This window comes from Strigops habroptila, chromosome 3, assembly GCF_004027225.2.
Source record: "Strigops habroptila isolate Jane chromosome 3, bStrHab1.2.pri, whole genome shotgun sequence".
Classification (NCBI taxonomy): Eukaryota; Metazoa; Chordata; class Aves; order Psittaciformes; family Psittacidae; genus Strigops; species Strigops habroptila.
The window spans coordinates 32,754,086-32,772,855 of NC_044279.2; the positions used below are offsets into that span (position 1 = coordinate 32,754,086).

Here is an 18,770-nt window from a genome sequence, read left to right on the forward strand (position 1 = left end):
CACTCAAAAAAATGCAGGGAAAGTTACATCACTGAACAAGGGACAGGTCACAAGTGCAGGGGTATCATGAATGGGAAGGATGTACCTGTTAACTCTTCTGCAAAGGAGCAGTGTGAAATAACATCAATATAGAATATCCTTGGGATCCACATCATGTAGGTTGAAAGAAATCTATCTCACATAAGAAACAGCAAGTGTATGTTCTTTGGAGGCTCACCTACTACATGCACAAAGAAATACACTTGGAAAACAAAGTATCTACACCAAAGACTGAATCTCCTGCATTTCAAACTCCTGTAGTCACAGCAGAGATGGTATAAGCCTCTAAAGCTCCAACCCAAGAGCCACAGAGGGACCAGCAGTTTTCTTTGGAATGATATAAAGCTTTAAAAATTGTTATTTAAAAGGACAAATTAAAACTTCACAAGAGATAGAAGAAGTCAGAAATTAGCAAGATCTGCTATATTAGCATTCAAACCTGAAGCAAACCAACTGAGATTTCAAATCCCTTACTCTTTAATGCCTTTACTAGGCAAAGCAGCAGGACAGAGCTGAGAACACCACAATCACACTCCTCAACTAACCTTTCTCCTATTTCACTTACAAACTATGCTAGTTTACCACCTGGATACCCAGGAGGGACAGAGACAGAATTTGCCTCCCAAAACTCTTCTTCTGATCAAGTCTTTATTGCTTGATCTTGGCAGCAGGAAGTGTTTTAATGATAATTTCTTTTTACTGATGAAAGAAATGCTGCTGCACATGCCTGTCACATAACACACTTCTCATTTTCCTAGGCAATCCAGGGAAGCAGGTCTCAGTCTGGAACACAGACAGTTCATTAAAGAAATGGTCAAAACTGTGAAACTAATCAGAAATCTGTAATTACAATTCTAACCGGCTTCAACGTTCCCATTAGGAATTACTTTTTAATCCCCCCACAAGGAATATATGAATCAAGTTAACTGAGGAGGGGGAGAAGGGAATGGAGAAGGAAACAAAAAGCTAGCTATAATGGAATTTTCCCACTACACTGCTATCCTATTTTGATACAAAAAATGACTTAAAAAAAAAAAATCACTAGGATAAATGCCATTAACTGTAGAACAGTTACTAGCACTAGTATTAATGCAAACTATATTGCAGTGAATGCCATAAGTTGTATGCAAGTTCTGTTAGAACAATCACTGACCAGACCACCACCTATTATCCTTTGCAGGCTAGTCAAGATGAAATCCAACAATGCCAAACCACTACTTTAAAATTTAATGCCTTAAACAAGCAAAATCTACACCAAATTAGGACAGGTAAGACCACCCAAACCACATTTCAACTTAAAATGACATCCAGGTCTGTTGCTTTCACTCTGATTTGCAAGAGGACTTAAGTAGTGATGGTCCCAGAAAGCTTAAATCATGCAGTGGTGTGTGGCATACCTGCTTTTCTATATAAAACATAAGAACATTCCTTGTGCTGTACGTCCTGACAACACCTCAGCAATGCCCTACAGAAGCAGAAGCATCCACAAGCCGTGCCCAAACCTCTCTTAATCCTGCAAGTCCCAGGACACCTCACAGCTGAGGCAGTTTAAAAACAAGATTACAAATTCTGCACTCTGTATCCATCCACAGGAAAGTTTTATATAGACACAATCTAGATACCAAATTGTAACTTAAACAGCAGCTGTAGAGTTCATGTTTATTAGAACAGAGGTCTTGAGATCACCAATGCAGACTGCAGAAACAGAACCCACAGAAGCTCTTCAGAATTGTTTATCCTTAGAAAAAGAAACCTTTTCTCCATTCTACTCTTTCTAGACACAAAGACATCCCAGAAATTCTTGCAGTTACAGTAATTAGAAAAACAGAGATCCTAAAATTTTGACAGACTATCAGTAAGCCCAAGTCATGCAGCAACTGAAAACATTTATGTGGTGTTACATCATTCTTCTCACGAACTCAGTATTTAAACAGATACTGAGTGCTGCTAATGCATTTCACAGATCACTTTGCAGAGCACAACTTCTCTGTTTGACACCGCGCATTTTGCACAACACAGCACAGAAATTTAAATATAAATATTTATAAATAAAGTAAAAGACATCATCAAAATTTACATACTATTTAACAAATTAGCTTTGGAAAGACTATTTTCTCCCCAACTTTAAAAGGGGCATCACAGGCCTTGGAATAGTGGAAGGGTTAACACTAGAGACTTTCATCAAATTTAAAAAATTAAAAACAGAGTCAGGACAGGAGAACACAGTGGTTTAGAAGGAGCAGAAAGCACAAACCCCAGAACTCTTATTTGTCCCAACATCCTCTAGATTCTTTTAAACTTCAAGAACATTTGGAAGTATTTCTCAGACTTCATCATTCCTGCTGCATGCCATACTATAAATCTGTTGTCTTGGCTGGGGGGTGGGGAGACAGTGAAAGAAGCAAGACAAATTTTTTTTCCATTCTTCCAGTTACCAAATTGTATGAGCTCACATGAAGGTCATATTATGTCCATACTGATAGCTATGTCTGACCAGGCTAATACGTATTTGAAGACAGCTAATATCCAGAGTACTTCTACCAGGTTCCACTGACTCATGACCAGCACGGTTTAGTTATGATTATTTAACTGTTGATGTGAAATATTAGAAAGTACCCAAGACCCAAGCATGCAAGGCACTTGACAAGACAGTAATAAGCACTATGCTATGTTAGTGCTGACAAGAATTAAGGTCAACTCCCCCTCACAACTCTGTAGATAAAATACTTCCTAAGAATGCCTAAAGACAGCATAGCACTACAGCCAAGATGCTACTTTTCTGGTGCTTGTAACTTATTTTACCTTATTTAAATTCATATTTGAGATAAAGGGAAGAATATGTTAGCATATTGAGCTGAAAACAGTGAACAAGGACATCACCACAAGTACACACCACTGCCCTGTCCCTTTGTTATTTTTAAAGTAGTTAAACATTTAAGTTTCTAGGTTATTCTTCAAAGGAAATTCCCGTTGTCTTCATGGAGGGCAGATGCCAAACACATCTACCAACAACAAGGCTTAAAAAGAGTTAACTGTAAAATGTGGGAATAGACTCATCACTGTCCATCTGAGGAATGTAGCTTCATCATGTACTTAAGCAACTCCATAAAGCACACTGATAAAAGTGCCATTTACACACTTAATCTTCTTTATCACAAAAATATAAGTGTGGTTTACCTTTTCTGTTAACATAAACTACTTCATACAATTCATAACCTAAAAATACAGATGTATTTCAACACTAATTCACTGTGCATGCAGAAAGAAAAGACTTTGTCTGTTCAAAGTCATGCAAATGAATTTCTTACTAGACTAAAATCTATTACAGTAAAATCTTAGAATTAAATAGGCATAGAAAAATCACTGGATGAAAATTTACAGTAGCCTAATTATAAGTAACACATGAAATTAGTATGTGCCTCCTTTTTGACTAACTCTAAAGACAAAGTCTTTATGCCCTGTAAATAAAATGCAAGAGCTAAAAATACACTCTACCTCTAAACCAGAGACTATCTAGGGATCCGTCTACACAGGAGCACACTTGCCCAGTCAGAAAGGGGAATGGAAATCAAGAACACATGCAGCAAGATCTCCAATAAGCAAGTGCAAAATGATATCCAAGGCTAGCTTATTATTGTTCCCTTACAGACTTACCTTAGGAAACATTTCTAATTAACCTTTCAACTTCTTAGATACATTTTGCATCGATACTCATAACAGTGACTTACTTGGACTGTTCTGTTTCTATTAAAAGATTTTATTTCAAAAAGGATTTGTGGCACTTAGTTGTGTTCTGATTTCTTTAATAATTCAAGAAACAAACGGTTTCAAATATGAAACAAGTCAGCCATACAATTTATTTGCTTAATAAAACAACAATTTCGCACCCTTTACTCGCATCAAAATGAAAATGTTGGGCAGTACTAAGCAGGACTCTATTTGACACTATGCATTTTGATGGATTTTTGAAAACTTTTGCCAGAAGTCCTGTACCATCTTGAAGATGGCTGAGGAAACACTTAGTATTTCCCATGGCAGCTGGACATTTGAAAAGCTTTTGACCCACTTGTATTGCTAAGTCTAACACAATACATACTCAAAAAATCCAAAAAAGGCACTACTGGGTATTTGCAAAAGTAGATCGAGAACCTTCACAGCTCTTTTCATTTGGAAAAACTTTTAATTTGTCCAAAGAGCCTGGAAGGTTGACTTTTTTCAAGTGACAATTCAGTAATGTTGTTTGCCCTTCAATAAATGAGGGCTAAACTGAGGATCTGGAAGCACTTATCCTGGATTTGCTCCTTTGTGTAGTAAAATCTCATGGCCCAGAACATGAGTGAGAATAGAACCAACAGGCACACTCAAAAGAGGGCTTTTAAAGAGGATCTTTGCTCTTTGTATGCTCAAATTGCACCTTGTCTACATTCCCAAATGGAATGCCACAGAACCAACAAAGGTGAAGAGAAAGAAAAGAGACCAGCATCATGCTTTGGGGAATAGAAAGAGAAACCTTTCTCTATAGGTGGTTTAAGCCTATTCATGTTGATCCAGTGTCTTGGAAAGAATCAGTGCTATTCAGGCTAGAGACACTGCTGATTTAAAGACTCTTTCCAAACCCTTTAAGGATGCAATTACCCAGGAAAGCTAATCTAATCTAACAGCTTGCTGCCACCAAAAGAAGCAACTCTGTTTCTCACCACCAGTCATGGTGAGCAGACTCAGCTAAGCACCACATGTCTGCCAAAGACATTGTAAGTGACAGAAGAGGGGAGGGGGAGAAAAGACATAAAACGGGATTGCCCATTTTGGCAGTGACAAGGTGCTAGAATAGCTGAGACTTTGTTGTCAGGGCCATGACAGTACCTATGTGACCTGACAAATCCATGAAAACACAAGGTAAAGTCACAGGAGAAAATTGTCAAAGACAAATGGCTAGAAAATTGCTAGAACTATACCATTCTGAACAGTACACTGCCTTCTGCCAACCTTCTCCTTCCCTATGCAAAAGTTAAAAAGACCAAAGCACCACCGTGGATATCCTCCTCAGGAATTCTTCTTCCACAGTTTAGCAGCAAGACACTGAGAAGCACATTTACATTCCAGATGCTGTGGCTACAGCTATGTCTGTGCTAGATTCAATGCTTTCATTTCTGTGGCCAGCTCAACAGCAACAAACTGAATAGCAGCTCTGGACACTCACGTCCAGACAGCACTCACAGAAGTATACACGACAACATCATAACTGCCTCCTAAGTGAGGAAGGCATGCACAACTCAATGGAAATGTGCAAATACAGCTTGAGGAACTGCTGCAGTGGCTCAGATGCAGTGACTGTCATCTAGCAACCTGTTTGACCATCCAAAAAGACAGGAGTTTCAAGGAAGATTTAGAACCTTTCAGTGGACATGTACACAAGGTAATCTCCTTCCTATATAAAACTTATAATCATAAACTGGCCCAAAATCTGCCATAGAGACCTTTTCATGCTAACTTAAGGGAGTAGGCAGTGTTCCTCACTGAAGTTTAACAAAAAAGCACCTGCAAGACATAGGCGAAACATCAGGGCAGTAAGAAAGATGTCATAAGACCTCACATATTTGAGAATATTCTATGAACTGTGGGGGACACACTAAGTCATTCACAGAATGTTACATGCTGAAATGCTGCTACAAATCAGATTAAACTCTACAGTCTAGCATTTAAAACACTTCTGTTAACTGGACAGTATAAGAAGGTGGTCAAACAGTGTCTGCAGTACCATTTCATGTATCCATGCCTTGACAAGTCATGATGATCCACAAGTTTCCAATTCTACAATTACTGACAGTACCTGATGAATACTTTATTCGTCATAGGTTATTCAGATGTCTAAGGGTGAATAACTGTGTTCTAGCTCTGCTTAAGAAAGTCACTATACAAAAAGCTTCAGTACAACACAGAACTAAACAGACAGACTGCCAACTTGAAAAAAAAGGGCAATGCACTTACATCACAAAACCTGTACTTGCTGTTAATACTTCTAACAACAGCATGGTGCTGATATAATGCTCTTAAGAGTTATCATCAAAGCCAAAAGAAACCCAAAATGTAACAGATTTACCCACATAAAAAACTGAAGATAGTAACAAAGTTACTATCATCAACAAGTATCTGCTGAGGAACTTTCCATCTCTTTCTGTACTGGGAAACTTGTGCATGGCACTAGCACCTCTTCACCTCAGAATCCCAGTCATGCTGCTGACCCCCTGATCTACAAGCCTTCACATTCCTTTCCTTCCTAAAGTAGCCAGGTTTTAGCTAGTAATAAAGAAAAATAAGGATGTAGATTACAGAGGAACCATCAGCACTGGAAAACGAGCAGTAACAAAACAACAAACTCAAAAATCTTGTGCTAAAATCCAACTGATCGTAAAGCTATCACAGTCTTCAGTGAAATTCCAAATCCCATCCCAAGAAACTATCCAAAACAGTGAGCCATTTTATCACTCTTAAGTAGTAGATAACTAAAGACAACACAAGGCACCAAGCTTTGTGAAACATTGTTGTATCACCCCTCCTTCCCACAAACATGACACACATGCCAGGGCTGACCTGCTCATCAGAAGCAGGAGCATCCACATAACTACTGGGACAATCCACATACAGACTAATACTTCCACAAGCCAGCAGAGGTACAATGTTTGACCAAAACAGTCAAAGCATCAAAGGGATATTAATTCTCTTTGTCAAAAACACACTGAAGAAAGTTTCCCTGTACCTATCAGTTCTCACCACTCTATCACACAAGGCTGAGCCTCATTTTCTGAGAAAGCTCATGAAGAACTGAAGGAAAGCTGATTACAAGCTTGCACAGCAGTTAGCACCTCTCAGACATGACAAATTTGAGTTTGGTACTAAACTAGTTACTTTACTGGCACTGATAAGTAACCATCTACAGAAGGCAAATTTAATTTTCATCTTTCTGCATGATCAACCATAAAATACTTTGTTCCACTAGGATGAGTGGCAGAAGTTTAGGATGTCTATGAACTCATTTTAAGGGCTCATACCCAGTAAGCAGGAAGGAGAAACTGCACTTCAGCAGATTCCTCCAAAGTCAATCAAAATCAATTATCCCTCCAGCATTTTCAGTATCTGCCAGCAGCTGTGAGGTTAACTCACCAGACCACATGATGTTACAGGCCTAAGTTTAGGGAAATAACAGCTCTATACTATCAGAACATTCAAGGTGACCACTGATAACCAAGATGTCCCACTGCTTAGGCACATTCAGTTGGCAGACTGAGAACTAGATGAAGTTAAACTTACTAGTCAGCAAGGAAGAAGAAAAAGGCTAAAAAAGCGCTTTGGGGAGTTAGTTGTCACAGTGCAGTCTCATTTGATTCAAAGTATATATTCACAGCTGAACAAGCTAACCTGCAATTTAAAGCTATGTGTGCCTCCCTACTGTCTCTTTAGGGGCATTTCTCAAGTTCATGAGAAAACCCTGGTCCACTCTGCCAGAGGACAAACTAGGTTACTCAAGCCTCTGTCAGCTCTTGACAATGCAAAGGCAGCAAGGCCAAAGCTGTGTAGTTTCCCTGAACGCTGAACTAAGGCAATTTTGCATGGTTGCTCCTCAGTAAGGCTGCCACTCCTAACACCACCTTCCAAAGATGTTCTATATTATACAAGACAATTACAGACCTAACCTTTACAGAAGTGCAGGGCTGGGCCCATGATACCCCTAAGAAGGAACATTTCATTGGAACCATGGTTAATTCCCCCAGGAAAGAAACAGATTCATTTATACAGAAGACAGGATGAATAGAACCTTCTAAAGACTGATATAAGATGATGAAATGTATATTTACAGAAATTAAAAGACCACCCTATTTTGCTTTCCAAACCAGTACTTTCAAAAGAAGGCGATATGCACTGTGCTGCTGTTTCACGTGCGTATGTGTACGATAAGACTCCCAACAGAAGCAACACTATACCACAAACATCAGTGTAGGGATGATATGCGTGTATGCCAGGGGCTAAGTCATGTTGTTTCATATACTGATTGATAAAACACTTGAGTACCATAATGATTAACATAATACAAAGAAATACGAAAAACAGTGTACATAACATTTACAACATTCTCTCGCAAAATGTACAATTCAGCACTTAGGTGTTTCTTTTAAGTAGTCTTTGACTAAACTGGATGAAACTGAGATTTACAAATAACAGGAACCAATTAGAGATTAGGTACTACTCTCATGGTGCACATGGTCCAAGCAACTAAATCAAATCAGCATAAACTCCTGACCTTGCCTTCCGCTGCTGAGGGTCCTTAGTCACATGCATGCTTTTGCAGCTGGAAGGGATAGCATTACATACCAAAGTCAGCAAAAATGGGTCAGCCATTTCCAAGAACAGTTTAAAAGAAGAGTACTTTTTCCAGCCACTTGGAAGCACTGGTGTTTTCATGCTTTCCACCAAAGAGCAGATCTTTGGCAGTGGGTCACTGACATCAAGAACATGCTTTCCACACTAGCAACCATTCCAAATCTAGCCATGTCACAGATCTGGGAAAAACAAGCTTGCATTTACTCGAGAAACCTTTACTAGTCATTGCATTTATTTTACCATAAACTGGATCTGTGCTTAGCATACACTAATAATTTCAAGTTCCTATCCCATTGCTACACTGCACATGCAACATTCCCACAAGATGAATGAGCATACTTCAGCCAGTGCTATGGCAACACAGCAGGACTTGTTGCAATCATTTCTCTGATGCTAAAGAAACTAGGAAGACCATCTTTATTTTTCTTAATACCATCCTAAATGTGCCCAATAACTGGATTTAAACACCAGGGATGCAGGAGCTGAACCAGAAGAACTTGCAAGGACAGAAGTGGAAAACCTACTTCTTTTTTTAACGGTGGAATGAAAAATGATGGGCAAAACTAATGGAGTAAGACTGAACTCCAATGAAAAGCTCAGGGGCAGCAGCAATGGCAAGAAGCACATTTAATATGCAAAAAATTAACTGGGCAACAAAACCAGAGTGGTAGGTGATTAGAAAAGTATGTTGAGCCAAAGAAGAGAGCTGAATCCAGCAAGGAAGAAAGACCATGCTATTGTCCCATTACAGACTAGCCTTATTTTTTCTTTCACCCACATCATGTTGGTGTGTCTTCTCAGCTTCCAAATGCCAAACCCCTGCAAACTGAAGGGCATGCCTCTAACAAAATTTAAGTAATGTCTAGGCATCCCTATAATTTTATGGATTTACTTAAATGGAAAATATATATTACAAAAAACTGCATAGAACCATACACACACTTGATAAAAGTATACTGAATTTGAGTCCTGTATTAAAAGCATGCTGTTCTTTCATTCTAAGCATCAAACCAAGAGTTCAGTAATATGACATATTCTTTTGGTATTAAAAAAAATGTGTTTCCATAAAAAGTAATTTCAGCTTACATGTAAAATATACAGACATTGATTCAAAAACAAACAAAAAGAAAATAACACAGCCATTTAAAAATACATTTTGTCTCTCAGAGGCATACTTTTTTAGAAAAAGCACTAGATGAAAGCTAAGGTGTCAGAAACATGGTCCTAAACCTCTTACAAATCTCCAACAAAAAGAAATGCTTTATTTTTGGAAAATGTTGGAAAAAATAAATTGTTTATGAAGGATTATGACAACTCAAATAATTTTCAGTAACTGTACTTTGCAAAAGATCTCCAATAGTATTTGTAGAATAACAACACATTACACATCATTCCAGAGGTAGATGGGGATTAAGCAGTTTCAATTACTGTTGATCTTGCTTTCACAGCACTTACTCAGCGATCATTTTCAAGATAGCTAAAATAAAGCTAGAAAAACACGGCCAGGAAAGGAAGACAGGTATGTGAGACAAGGTTTCCTTAACACCAACAGCAACACGCAAAAAGTTAACAGAAACTATTAACCATGAAAGAGAGAAAACCCCAATCTGAGCTTGAAAATAGAACCTGAACTGCATCACCTTTCCTTTCAACTTGTGAAAAGAGTCTACTAATAGAAAAACAAGCTAATCACCATTTTGAGTTACTTTCACCATGTAGATGGCATCAAGAAATTACCTATTCAAAAATGGTACTTTACTGTGAATCCTTAAGTAACCAACCTAGGTTTTTTTGTAATTTATTATTCTATCTCATTGCAAAGCTTCAAAAAGAACTTAACCTTCCTGTATCAGCAATACTAGAATCTCCTGACAGTGATGAACCCCATTCTCAGTCAAAGTTTCTTCTCACAATAACAACCACATGTATCAATTGACTTATCCAAGAGTTCTATAAGATGCTTTTCCTGTTTGGGCTGATGAAACGACGTCATAAAAATCACAGTTGCATAGGTTTAGAGAGAATATACTTTACCTTCATTGCTATAGGTAATTTTATTTGGTAACATCTCTAAAACAAAACTCCAGTGAGCTCAAGGTAGTCCTTACAAACTGCTTTTCTCCAACTGTTTCACAGTTCCAATTACATTCCATTACACCTATCTATCCACAGGGGTCACTACCTTTCACATCACAAGTAACAAACCAAGTATGTTTAAAAAAAGCAAAACTGCGCACAAGTGCTTATTCAGTGGTTGTACAGAAAGCAGGGAAAAATTTCATTGTTCCTCCATGTCCAGAATTGCTAAAGCTCAAATATGACTGCTCATCTACGTTTAGATTCTACCTTAAACCTCAAGTTTTTACTACCAGTACAGCTCAGTTTGATGTAAGGGTCTCCATCTCTCCTGTGGCACATGAAGAAAGGCAGAAGTCTTCATGCTGCAGTTCTGGCCTGTGTTGCTATCTAAAGGTATGGACATACATGAAGACTTCTATCAGACACTGATCCCATGGAATTTCACATTCTTATTACTGCTGGCAGTCTAACAAAAGCCAGGTAGTAAGCAAAGAGACAGCAAGCATTAACTCACTTGATGTTTCCAAGTAATTTCATACTAGCTTGGAAAAATTCCAAATATCATTAAATGCATCACTCGGGTTTACTCACAGATAGTACCTTTGAAGGTAGATCACAGTTAAGCAGTACTTACAGACCCAATAATAGTGGAACAAAGATTGCATTTTAATGGGAGTTTGCTAATCCTTAAATAAAAACTGCATTAAGACAGACATTACTATTAGTGTCTGTTAGAAAAAGTAATCAGATACTGCAATTTACCACAGTATTAGGCTTTATAAAACAGCTTCTGGAAGACACATTTCTTGGTCTTCCCAATTCTCTCTAAACATGAATGAGTACTTTTCAATATTTATACACACACAAAAATTTCAGAAAGCTAAGAAGAAATACCAGTGGCCACAGAAACATAAAATTAGAATGTTACTTTTTCATGTTTGCTGAACATGGAGTTCATGAAGCACTCTATGAGTGCTCCATGGGGTACTCCATGGAGTACTTCTGAGTTAAAATTCAAACTTCATGTTCTCATGGGGAAAGGAAAAAAAAGAGTATCCTACCATGCATCAGAATAACCTGCAGGACAGCATTACCTGACAATAAAAAATGAATGGGAGAAAATACTCATTTTATCACAACATACACAAGTGTAAGGCACAGATGCTTACAGGTGTGTGAGTATATATATGTTAACTGAATAAATGCATTCTATACAAAGATGATTTTAATCTTGCCTACTTATGCATAATTAAAAGCAGTATTTTGATCATCCTTTGTCAAGTCAGTTACTTTCTGCAGCCTAGAAGTGACAACTTCCACATTTGGTTAAATTTAATTTCTTTCTCTGTCTAAGCCTTGAGGAAAACTACCTGATGTGCCATAAAAATAAGATGTAGAAAAGCTGAATGTTTTTAAAAGTAAGAGGCAACTTCCTTGGCACTTTAAACCAAAGCCAAATCCCAAACCCAACTCCTGAGAGAAAAACTACTTGTTGAATCTGGTATGGGCCACTAAAATACTAATTATGCACATTCAACTGTTGAGCACTCTTCTAATACTGTCACTTTGCCTTTGGTGCTTCAATAGACCCAGACGCAGAGGTGATGGATAACTGTTCAGGACAGCAGAGCTGCAGCTTCAGGGAACAGACAGGCAGCTGTGCATTCACCTTCCATCTTCCAGTGGCTGCAGTGCTCCATTTGTTATTTCACAACTGCAGCTAACTTCCTACGCCAGGGAATCGCCCTACTCAAGCAGTTCAAGGGACCAAAACCAAGCAACTTCCAAACCCAAATCAGAGATGTTCACAGCCTTCTCCTTGCAAATTGTGCCCATATCCTCAACTGTTGGGTACAAAGAGATCAAACAAGTAGGGAAGAGAAGACACAATGTCACTGCACTCATATCCTCTCAGATCAAGGATGCTGCCCTTCAAGGCAAGGTGGGCTAGCACATACAGATGAAACAAAACATGCCTACACTGCTGAAAAGCCATGAACGAGCTCTTGTTTTGAAGTGCTCTAAAGAATATGCACGTTAGAGCCCCCTGGTATTCATGACTACAGAAAAAGGGTTAGGGTATCAATCTGTTTAACAACGTATCTCCAACTTGTGGGGGGAAAAAAAAAGGGGGCAAAAAATTTGGGCAATGCTGACACTTATAAAATCTTAATCTTAAAATGGTTTAGCAGATTAGCTGTAACCATTTCAGAACTCATTCAGACAACTTGATACAATGGTTGACTACACTGAATAATCAGTTTAGCTATGAGCAGGAACTGGACTGCATGGTTTTGTTACCATTAACTGGAAGGACATTTTTTCTCCCTCACCTTAGATCGCTGGCAAAGGAAATCCCAGTAGTGAACAGTGAACTGTCAAAAGGCCAGCCCTCAAGAATTATAGTGTAGGTATGGCAAGTCGGTCCATCAGACTTTTTCCAGCAGTGGTGGCCATCATCCCTCCCTCCCTTTAAATAATGTATGTTTAAATACAGCATTAATTGAAATACATTTACCCTTTAATTATTAGATTAAGCCAACTTTAAATAACTTCTGGTTTTGCACAGTGGAAAACTGAGGATAGTGGAAAACTGAGAAGATTCTGCAAAGAATCCCTGTAACAGGAAAACAACAACAAATGTTTGTAACCAGAACAGAGCCATCACATATCATGAGCAGAACCATCTACAAGTTTTAGAAAACCAGAGGGTAGAAGTCGTGCATCAACTGCGTCAAACTACAGTCACTCGAGAGCACAAAGAAACTCTTTATCATCTGGATGTTTCAAAAGCGATAGCTGAATAACTGGAAAATAAGACAAACTTACATCTCCTTGTGAAGTCAAACTCAACAACCTCCACATACTGTATTTGAGCACTACAGATTTCAAGAAAATCACCAAATTCCTGGAGAAGTATTCCCAAATTTAAAGGTAATCTGGATGACAAGATAAACTATGAACCCATAAACCTGCTATTAAAGAAGGTGTGAAAAAACATTCTCTTTCAAGACCACTTGGAAGAAAGAGATTCCCCCCCCCTCCCCCCCCCCAAGGCCACAAAACAGTTGTCTGTTCTGCTAATTCACAAGCAGACTTTAAGGCAAGCGCAACACGAAAGAAAATTGATGGATTTCTTTAGTTGGGCCCTTTATCACTCTGGAAATTGACATATCAACAAATGTAAACTACTGAAAGCTGCAAAAGATTTAACATTGCAACTAAAAATCTAAATAGCCCCTCCCTCAACTATTTCTCATCCAAGAAAAACAGAACAACAAACATTATATTCCTAGAAATTCTAAAGGAAACTTTTTCAAAAGTACTTGAGGTCAGTTCCCAGTCTTTTCCATGTCACTGAAGAGGATGCTAACCTTTTTTTTTTTTTTTTAAATCCTGTGAATCTCTAAATACAACTTTCCATGTAAAAAAGAGACATGGATTACCACATATAATCAACCAAATAATAGCTATTTTTTTGTCACCCTGTCATTTATTTTAAGAAGCCTAGTATTTATTTCTGCTAAGTTTGAAAGAAACCATGATAAAAGTGTCTAAAGACTTCCGCCATCCTTCTTCTGCCATGTGTGAGAGTCTGAATACCCACACAGAAATACTCCCAAGTTAGATTACGCTTCACTTAAACCATCATTCACTGAAAGAAAGTTAAAAGCCCCAACACATTAGTGATACACAAACGTAACATCAGACCCTAAGTTAGCTAGAGCTCCCTTAAAGGTTATTGAAGCTATAAAATTACAATCTTAAAATAGCTGTTCAATAATCAGGGGCATTCTGACCCATTATATAATTATTAATTAGATGTGAACAGCTTTAACCATCTCTTGGCATTTTAAATAAATGATTCTTTGCCAGCAGTACCTAGTTACTGATAAACAAACAGTAGCTACTTGGCCTCTCTTGTTATATCATTCTTCCTGAAAGTTTATAATTAATTAGCAGTCTAAAATAAAAACATGGTGAGAGGAAGGGGACTGGTTCTAGTCCTACCAAAACTGTTTTGAAGTTCTAAACGTGGAGCTAGCGTCTCAAACATAAGTTACATTTGAGGCTAAGGCTAATAATGCTCTTTAATACTCACCAAAGGGAAAAAAAGAAATAACTAGGACACAATGTACTCTAAACCACAAGCAGAGCTGGAGCCTCACTGGCTTGATAACCGCACCGCTTCCAGGCTCCGGCGTTACTCTGTGCAACTTGACTGATGTTTAAGTCAGCTTCGATGTCACAACAGCTGAGCCGGGCTCTACGCAGAGCCTCTCCGTGCAACTTCCTCCGCAACTGCGAAGCCGCAACTGCGAAGTCTTCACTAACTCTAGTTCCTCGCAGCCGCCGCTGCCGGTATTTGCAACCCCGGGAAGCGGCGGGACGGCGCTGCCGCCCCGGGCCGGGATCTTTGTTCAGGCCAGAGGGGTCCCCGCGGCCGCCCCGCTCACGGACCCCGGGGCAGGCAGGGCTCCCGGCCGCCGTGCCCCGACAGAAGCGTCAGCGCGGAGGGGGCCGGCGGTCTCCAGGGCACGGCGGATCGCCCCGGCCGCCCCCCTTTGTTTCCCTTCTCGCCTCGGGAAACAAGGCGGGCGGGAGCCGGCCCCCCCACGCCCGCAACGGCCTGTCACAGCGGCCGAGCGCCAGCACCGGGCCGGGTCAGCCACCCGGCCGCGCCACGACGCGGGCGGCGAGAGGAGGGGACGGGAGGGGGAGGGAAGCCCGAGACCGGCGGCAAACCCCGCCCTCTGCCCGGCGGAGCGGAGGGAGGAAGGGAGCACCCGAGCCCGGCGGGCTGCCACCGGAGGCGAAGGCCCGGCCGGAGCGGGACGGCAGCACCGACCGCACCACTCCCCTCCCCTCCCCTCCCCTCCGTCCGTCCGGCCCGCCGGCACGCTGCCCCGGCCCGCCGCCGGGGAACGGCCCCGAGCACTTTCCCCCGCCACAGGGCGAGTCCCGAGGGAGGCGCCCGCCCCGGCTCCGGCCGCCGGTGTTCACCTGGCGCCGCGGCGTCCCCTCGCACGGTCACTGCTCCGCGGCCGCCCGCTCGGAGCGGAGGCTCCAGCTCCTCGCTCCGCCTCGGGGCTTCCGGGAGCGGCGCCCGCCGCGGCCGAGGAGCGTCCGGCCGGTCGGTTGGGGGCGCGGCGGGAGGCGGGCTCGGCCCCGCTCAGCGGCCGCCCGGCCACATGTCCGCGCGCGGCCGGGGGTGCGCAGCGCCGGCGGGGGCCGCGGGGGGGCGCCGCTGAGCCGCCTTCCGCCGAGGGGCGGGGGGAGCACGGGGAGGGGGCGGTGGCGTGGCGGCGGGTGGGCCGCGCAGCCACCACCGAGACGCCTCCAAACAGCCCCGCCCCGCGCCACCTGCAGGGACATTGTGGGATCGGTCCTCCGGCGGCGGGTCGAAGGCGCTGGAGGGAGGGGAGGCGGGACGGGGGGACACGTGACCCGCCACCGCCGCCGGCCGGCGAGGAGCCAATGGGAGGAGGGAGAGCGGGGGCAGGGGCGGGGCGGGGTCTGGAGGCGCGGGCGGGGGCGCCCCCTGGTGGCGGCGCGGCGGCAGGGCGCGGCCGAGGGGCGGGCGGGCGGTGACGTCATCCGGCCGCGCCGTGGGGGCGCCCCGGGTGGCTTGTTCTTGATTACTGTTTTTCATTACCATGTTAATTGCACCGGAGGCGGGCAGCTCGGGCCGGGGCCCTGCCGCCGCGCCCCCGCGCAGCGCCCGGTGGGGATGGCGCGATGGGCTGCCGGCCGGGTGCCCGCACAGACGCGCTGGTGCCGTCCCTGCGTGTCGGCGGCGCGGCGCGGGCCCCGCCGTGCGCCCGCGCAGTGCGCGAGGTGGGGTCAGGGGCGGTCGGTGCTTGTGGGCCGCGAGGGGGCTTAGTCCGCATCCGATTGTGTCGGCAGAGCTTTCAGAGCCGTGTCACATCGGGTCACACCCCATGGTAACGGAAAGCTGTTCAGTGCGGCAGCAGCTGTTGCACACCAGTCCTGTTCGTACATCTCCACACTGCCGGGCGGTGTGGGTTTGCCCACAGCTCCTCCACGCGGCCCCGAGGGCGGTGGGGAGCGCCAGACCCTCAGCTGAACCGCCCGGGGCAACGCATCTGCCGTAGCAACGAACCCCAGGGAAGGGGAAGCGGCTCCCCCAGGCACGCAGGCTTGGTTGAGCGTCTCCTCGCGTCCAGGATGAGGTCGTTGCAGCCTGAGTGAGGTACAGTGTGTGTCAGCGTCAGCCTGTGGAGAATGGCGATACCTTATTAGTTGCCATGATTACTGGTGAAGTATTAATTTAGGATTAACTCGGAAGAACTTGAATTAACTAAGAGCAGCCTGTGGGGACAGCGTGTAAGAGGAGTCACAGGAAGAAAGGAAAAGACTGGATTCATTAGCAGGCTGCAGGGAAATGTGTTGGGAAGCAAGACTATAGCCATAGGTTGGAAAGCACAGACTTAGGAATGGAGATGAAATGTTTATTGTAAATCTGACTTTAAGTTGTTACGGTTAATGAACTCCCCAAATCTTCAATGGGATCATCTAAAGGAAGGATTTTGAAGGTTGAGATTAAAGAAAGCCCTGTTATAAAGATGACTCAGTGCTGTGTTTGGAGCAGACTGGAATCTTGAACGACCCTAGCACAAGACACTGAAGTGATTAAGAAGGGGGATCGGTAGCAGAAAACCAGCTCTGTGTTTGACTAGCCAACCACAGAGGTGAGGTTTTGTTGCAAGGAGGGCATGCTATACGGAACTGCTGTATGTTATTATTTGTTACCGTTGAGTCTTTTAATTAAAATGACTACTGAGTCACTTGGAACTCACAGACGCAGAGGAAGCCTCGGTATTCACTGCTTCTATCACAAGTCATGAAGACATTCCTGTCGTCTACTCATGCTGCACAGATCATGTTGCGCAGAAGAGCCAGGCAAAGTGAAGAGGGGTGTCTGCGAGAAAGAGGAATGCAAAGAGAAACACTCATCACTTCTGAGGTGCTGTCTGTACTTTCGTTTTATCCTCTCGTCATTTATCTGATGTCCATTCCAGCTCTGGCCTTTATAGCCACTCACACAACTTCAAGATATAGAATAACAGAGGAGAAGCATTGGCCCTTTCTCACCCACCTTTTGGGCTGGGCATGTGCTGTACACTGTTTACAACGGAGAGAAAAATCTGGAACCTCACTGTTGTCAGCTCTGGCAAATATGTCTTGTGTTTTCCTATGTGTACATGAAGTTCCAGCCCACAGAGGTTTCCAGCTGAGAGCAATGCTGTCCAGTTGGATATCTGCTCCCAGAACCAGCCTGTCAAGGATGAGCAGTTGGTCAGTTCTGTCAAAGGAGGAGGGCAGTGTGAGATGTAGCTCCTTCTGTCTGCTCTGTGCCTGGTGAAAAGGGGAGCAAGAACTTCAGGTTTTGTTAAGGGATATAGAAATAGGGGGTCATGAGCTCTGATTTTTTACTAACCTCTGCAAACCCTATGATATAGGCACATTCATAAATTTATCAGGCTCCACTCATACACATACCCATTAGCGTTTTTCTTAAAAATCAAGAAGGGTTTGGCCTGAAGGGATAGTTGAAATATCATTGGGAACCGAGGCGAAGATGGCAGGAAAAGAGGTATTTGACCTATGCTTGTTCAAGCAATAAATGATTCGTCTATTGTATTAATTTTTCCAGAATTTTCCTGGGGATCTCTCCTTCTCTCCGTCTTTCCAGCAATGAATTTTGATTATTGCTTTAATTTGAAATTTAACTGCAGCTTCTGTTTAATAACTATGAAAAAAAACCAAAACCCAAACCCAAAAACCTGGAAAACCCCTGGGTGGATTAGATTCTTGTTCTAATAAAGTACTGTTCTCAAATCTCTGTCTTTGGTACTTGCATTCTCATTGCTTTTAAGGAATTTTTCATTTTGAAGTTCTGCCATGTGTATGTCTACCATGTAAATAGGTTGTGTGTTTTGTATATCAAGATGCCTCAGACAGTTGGCTGCACTGAGCACATTATTTGTGTTAGAGTTTTTAATTCTTTTCTGGTTTTAAAAAAATGAGGGTTTTTTTCTTTTTTTTTCTTTGCATGCATGGTTTCATTGTTTGGAAACAGCATGATGTTCTATAAATAAAAATAAGTGGGATGAGTTAACACACACTGATGAGGAATTTAAGACTTTTGCCTTTTTTGTTGTTGGTTGGGGTTTTTTTCTTGTATTTGTTTTAACAAGTGCTAGAGTCCATGTTGGAAACAAAGTTATCAAACCTCTGCTTTGGTTGGGGTT

The 18,770-nt window shown here is 42.5% G+C and overlaps 1 protein-coding gene across 4 annotated transcripts in view; it reads right to left on the minus strand.

Annotated features, from left to right (window-relative positions):
• The window catches only part of SCAF11 (SR-related CTD associated factor 11), a 51,568-nt gene extending 35,727 nt beyond the window's left edge, over window positions 1–15,841 (minus strand). For 2 of the 4 annotated variants that reach the window (XM_030479868.1, XM_030479865.1), the window contains exon 1: window positions 15,499–15,841. The gene's annotated coding sequence lies outside the window, so the exon portion shown is untranslated. Of the gene's footprint in view, window positions 1–14,596; window positions 14,996–15,498 lie in introns of those variants that run through there. The other 2 variants (XM_030479869.1, XM_030479866.1) reach the window with 2 other exon arrangements.
• Between the last annotated feature and the right edge of the window lie 2,929 nt (window positions 15,842–18,770).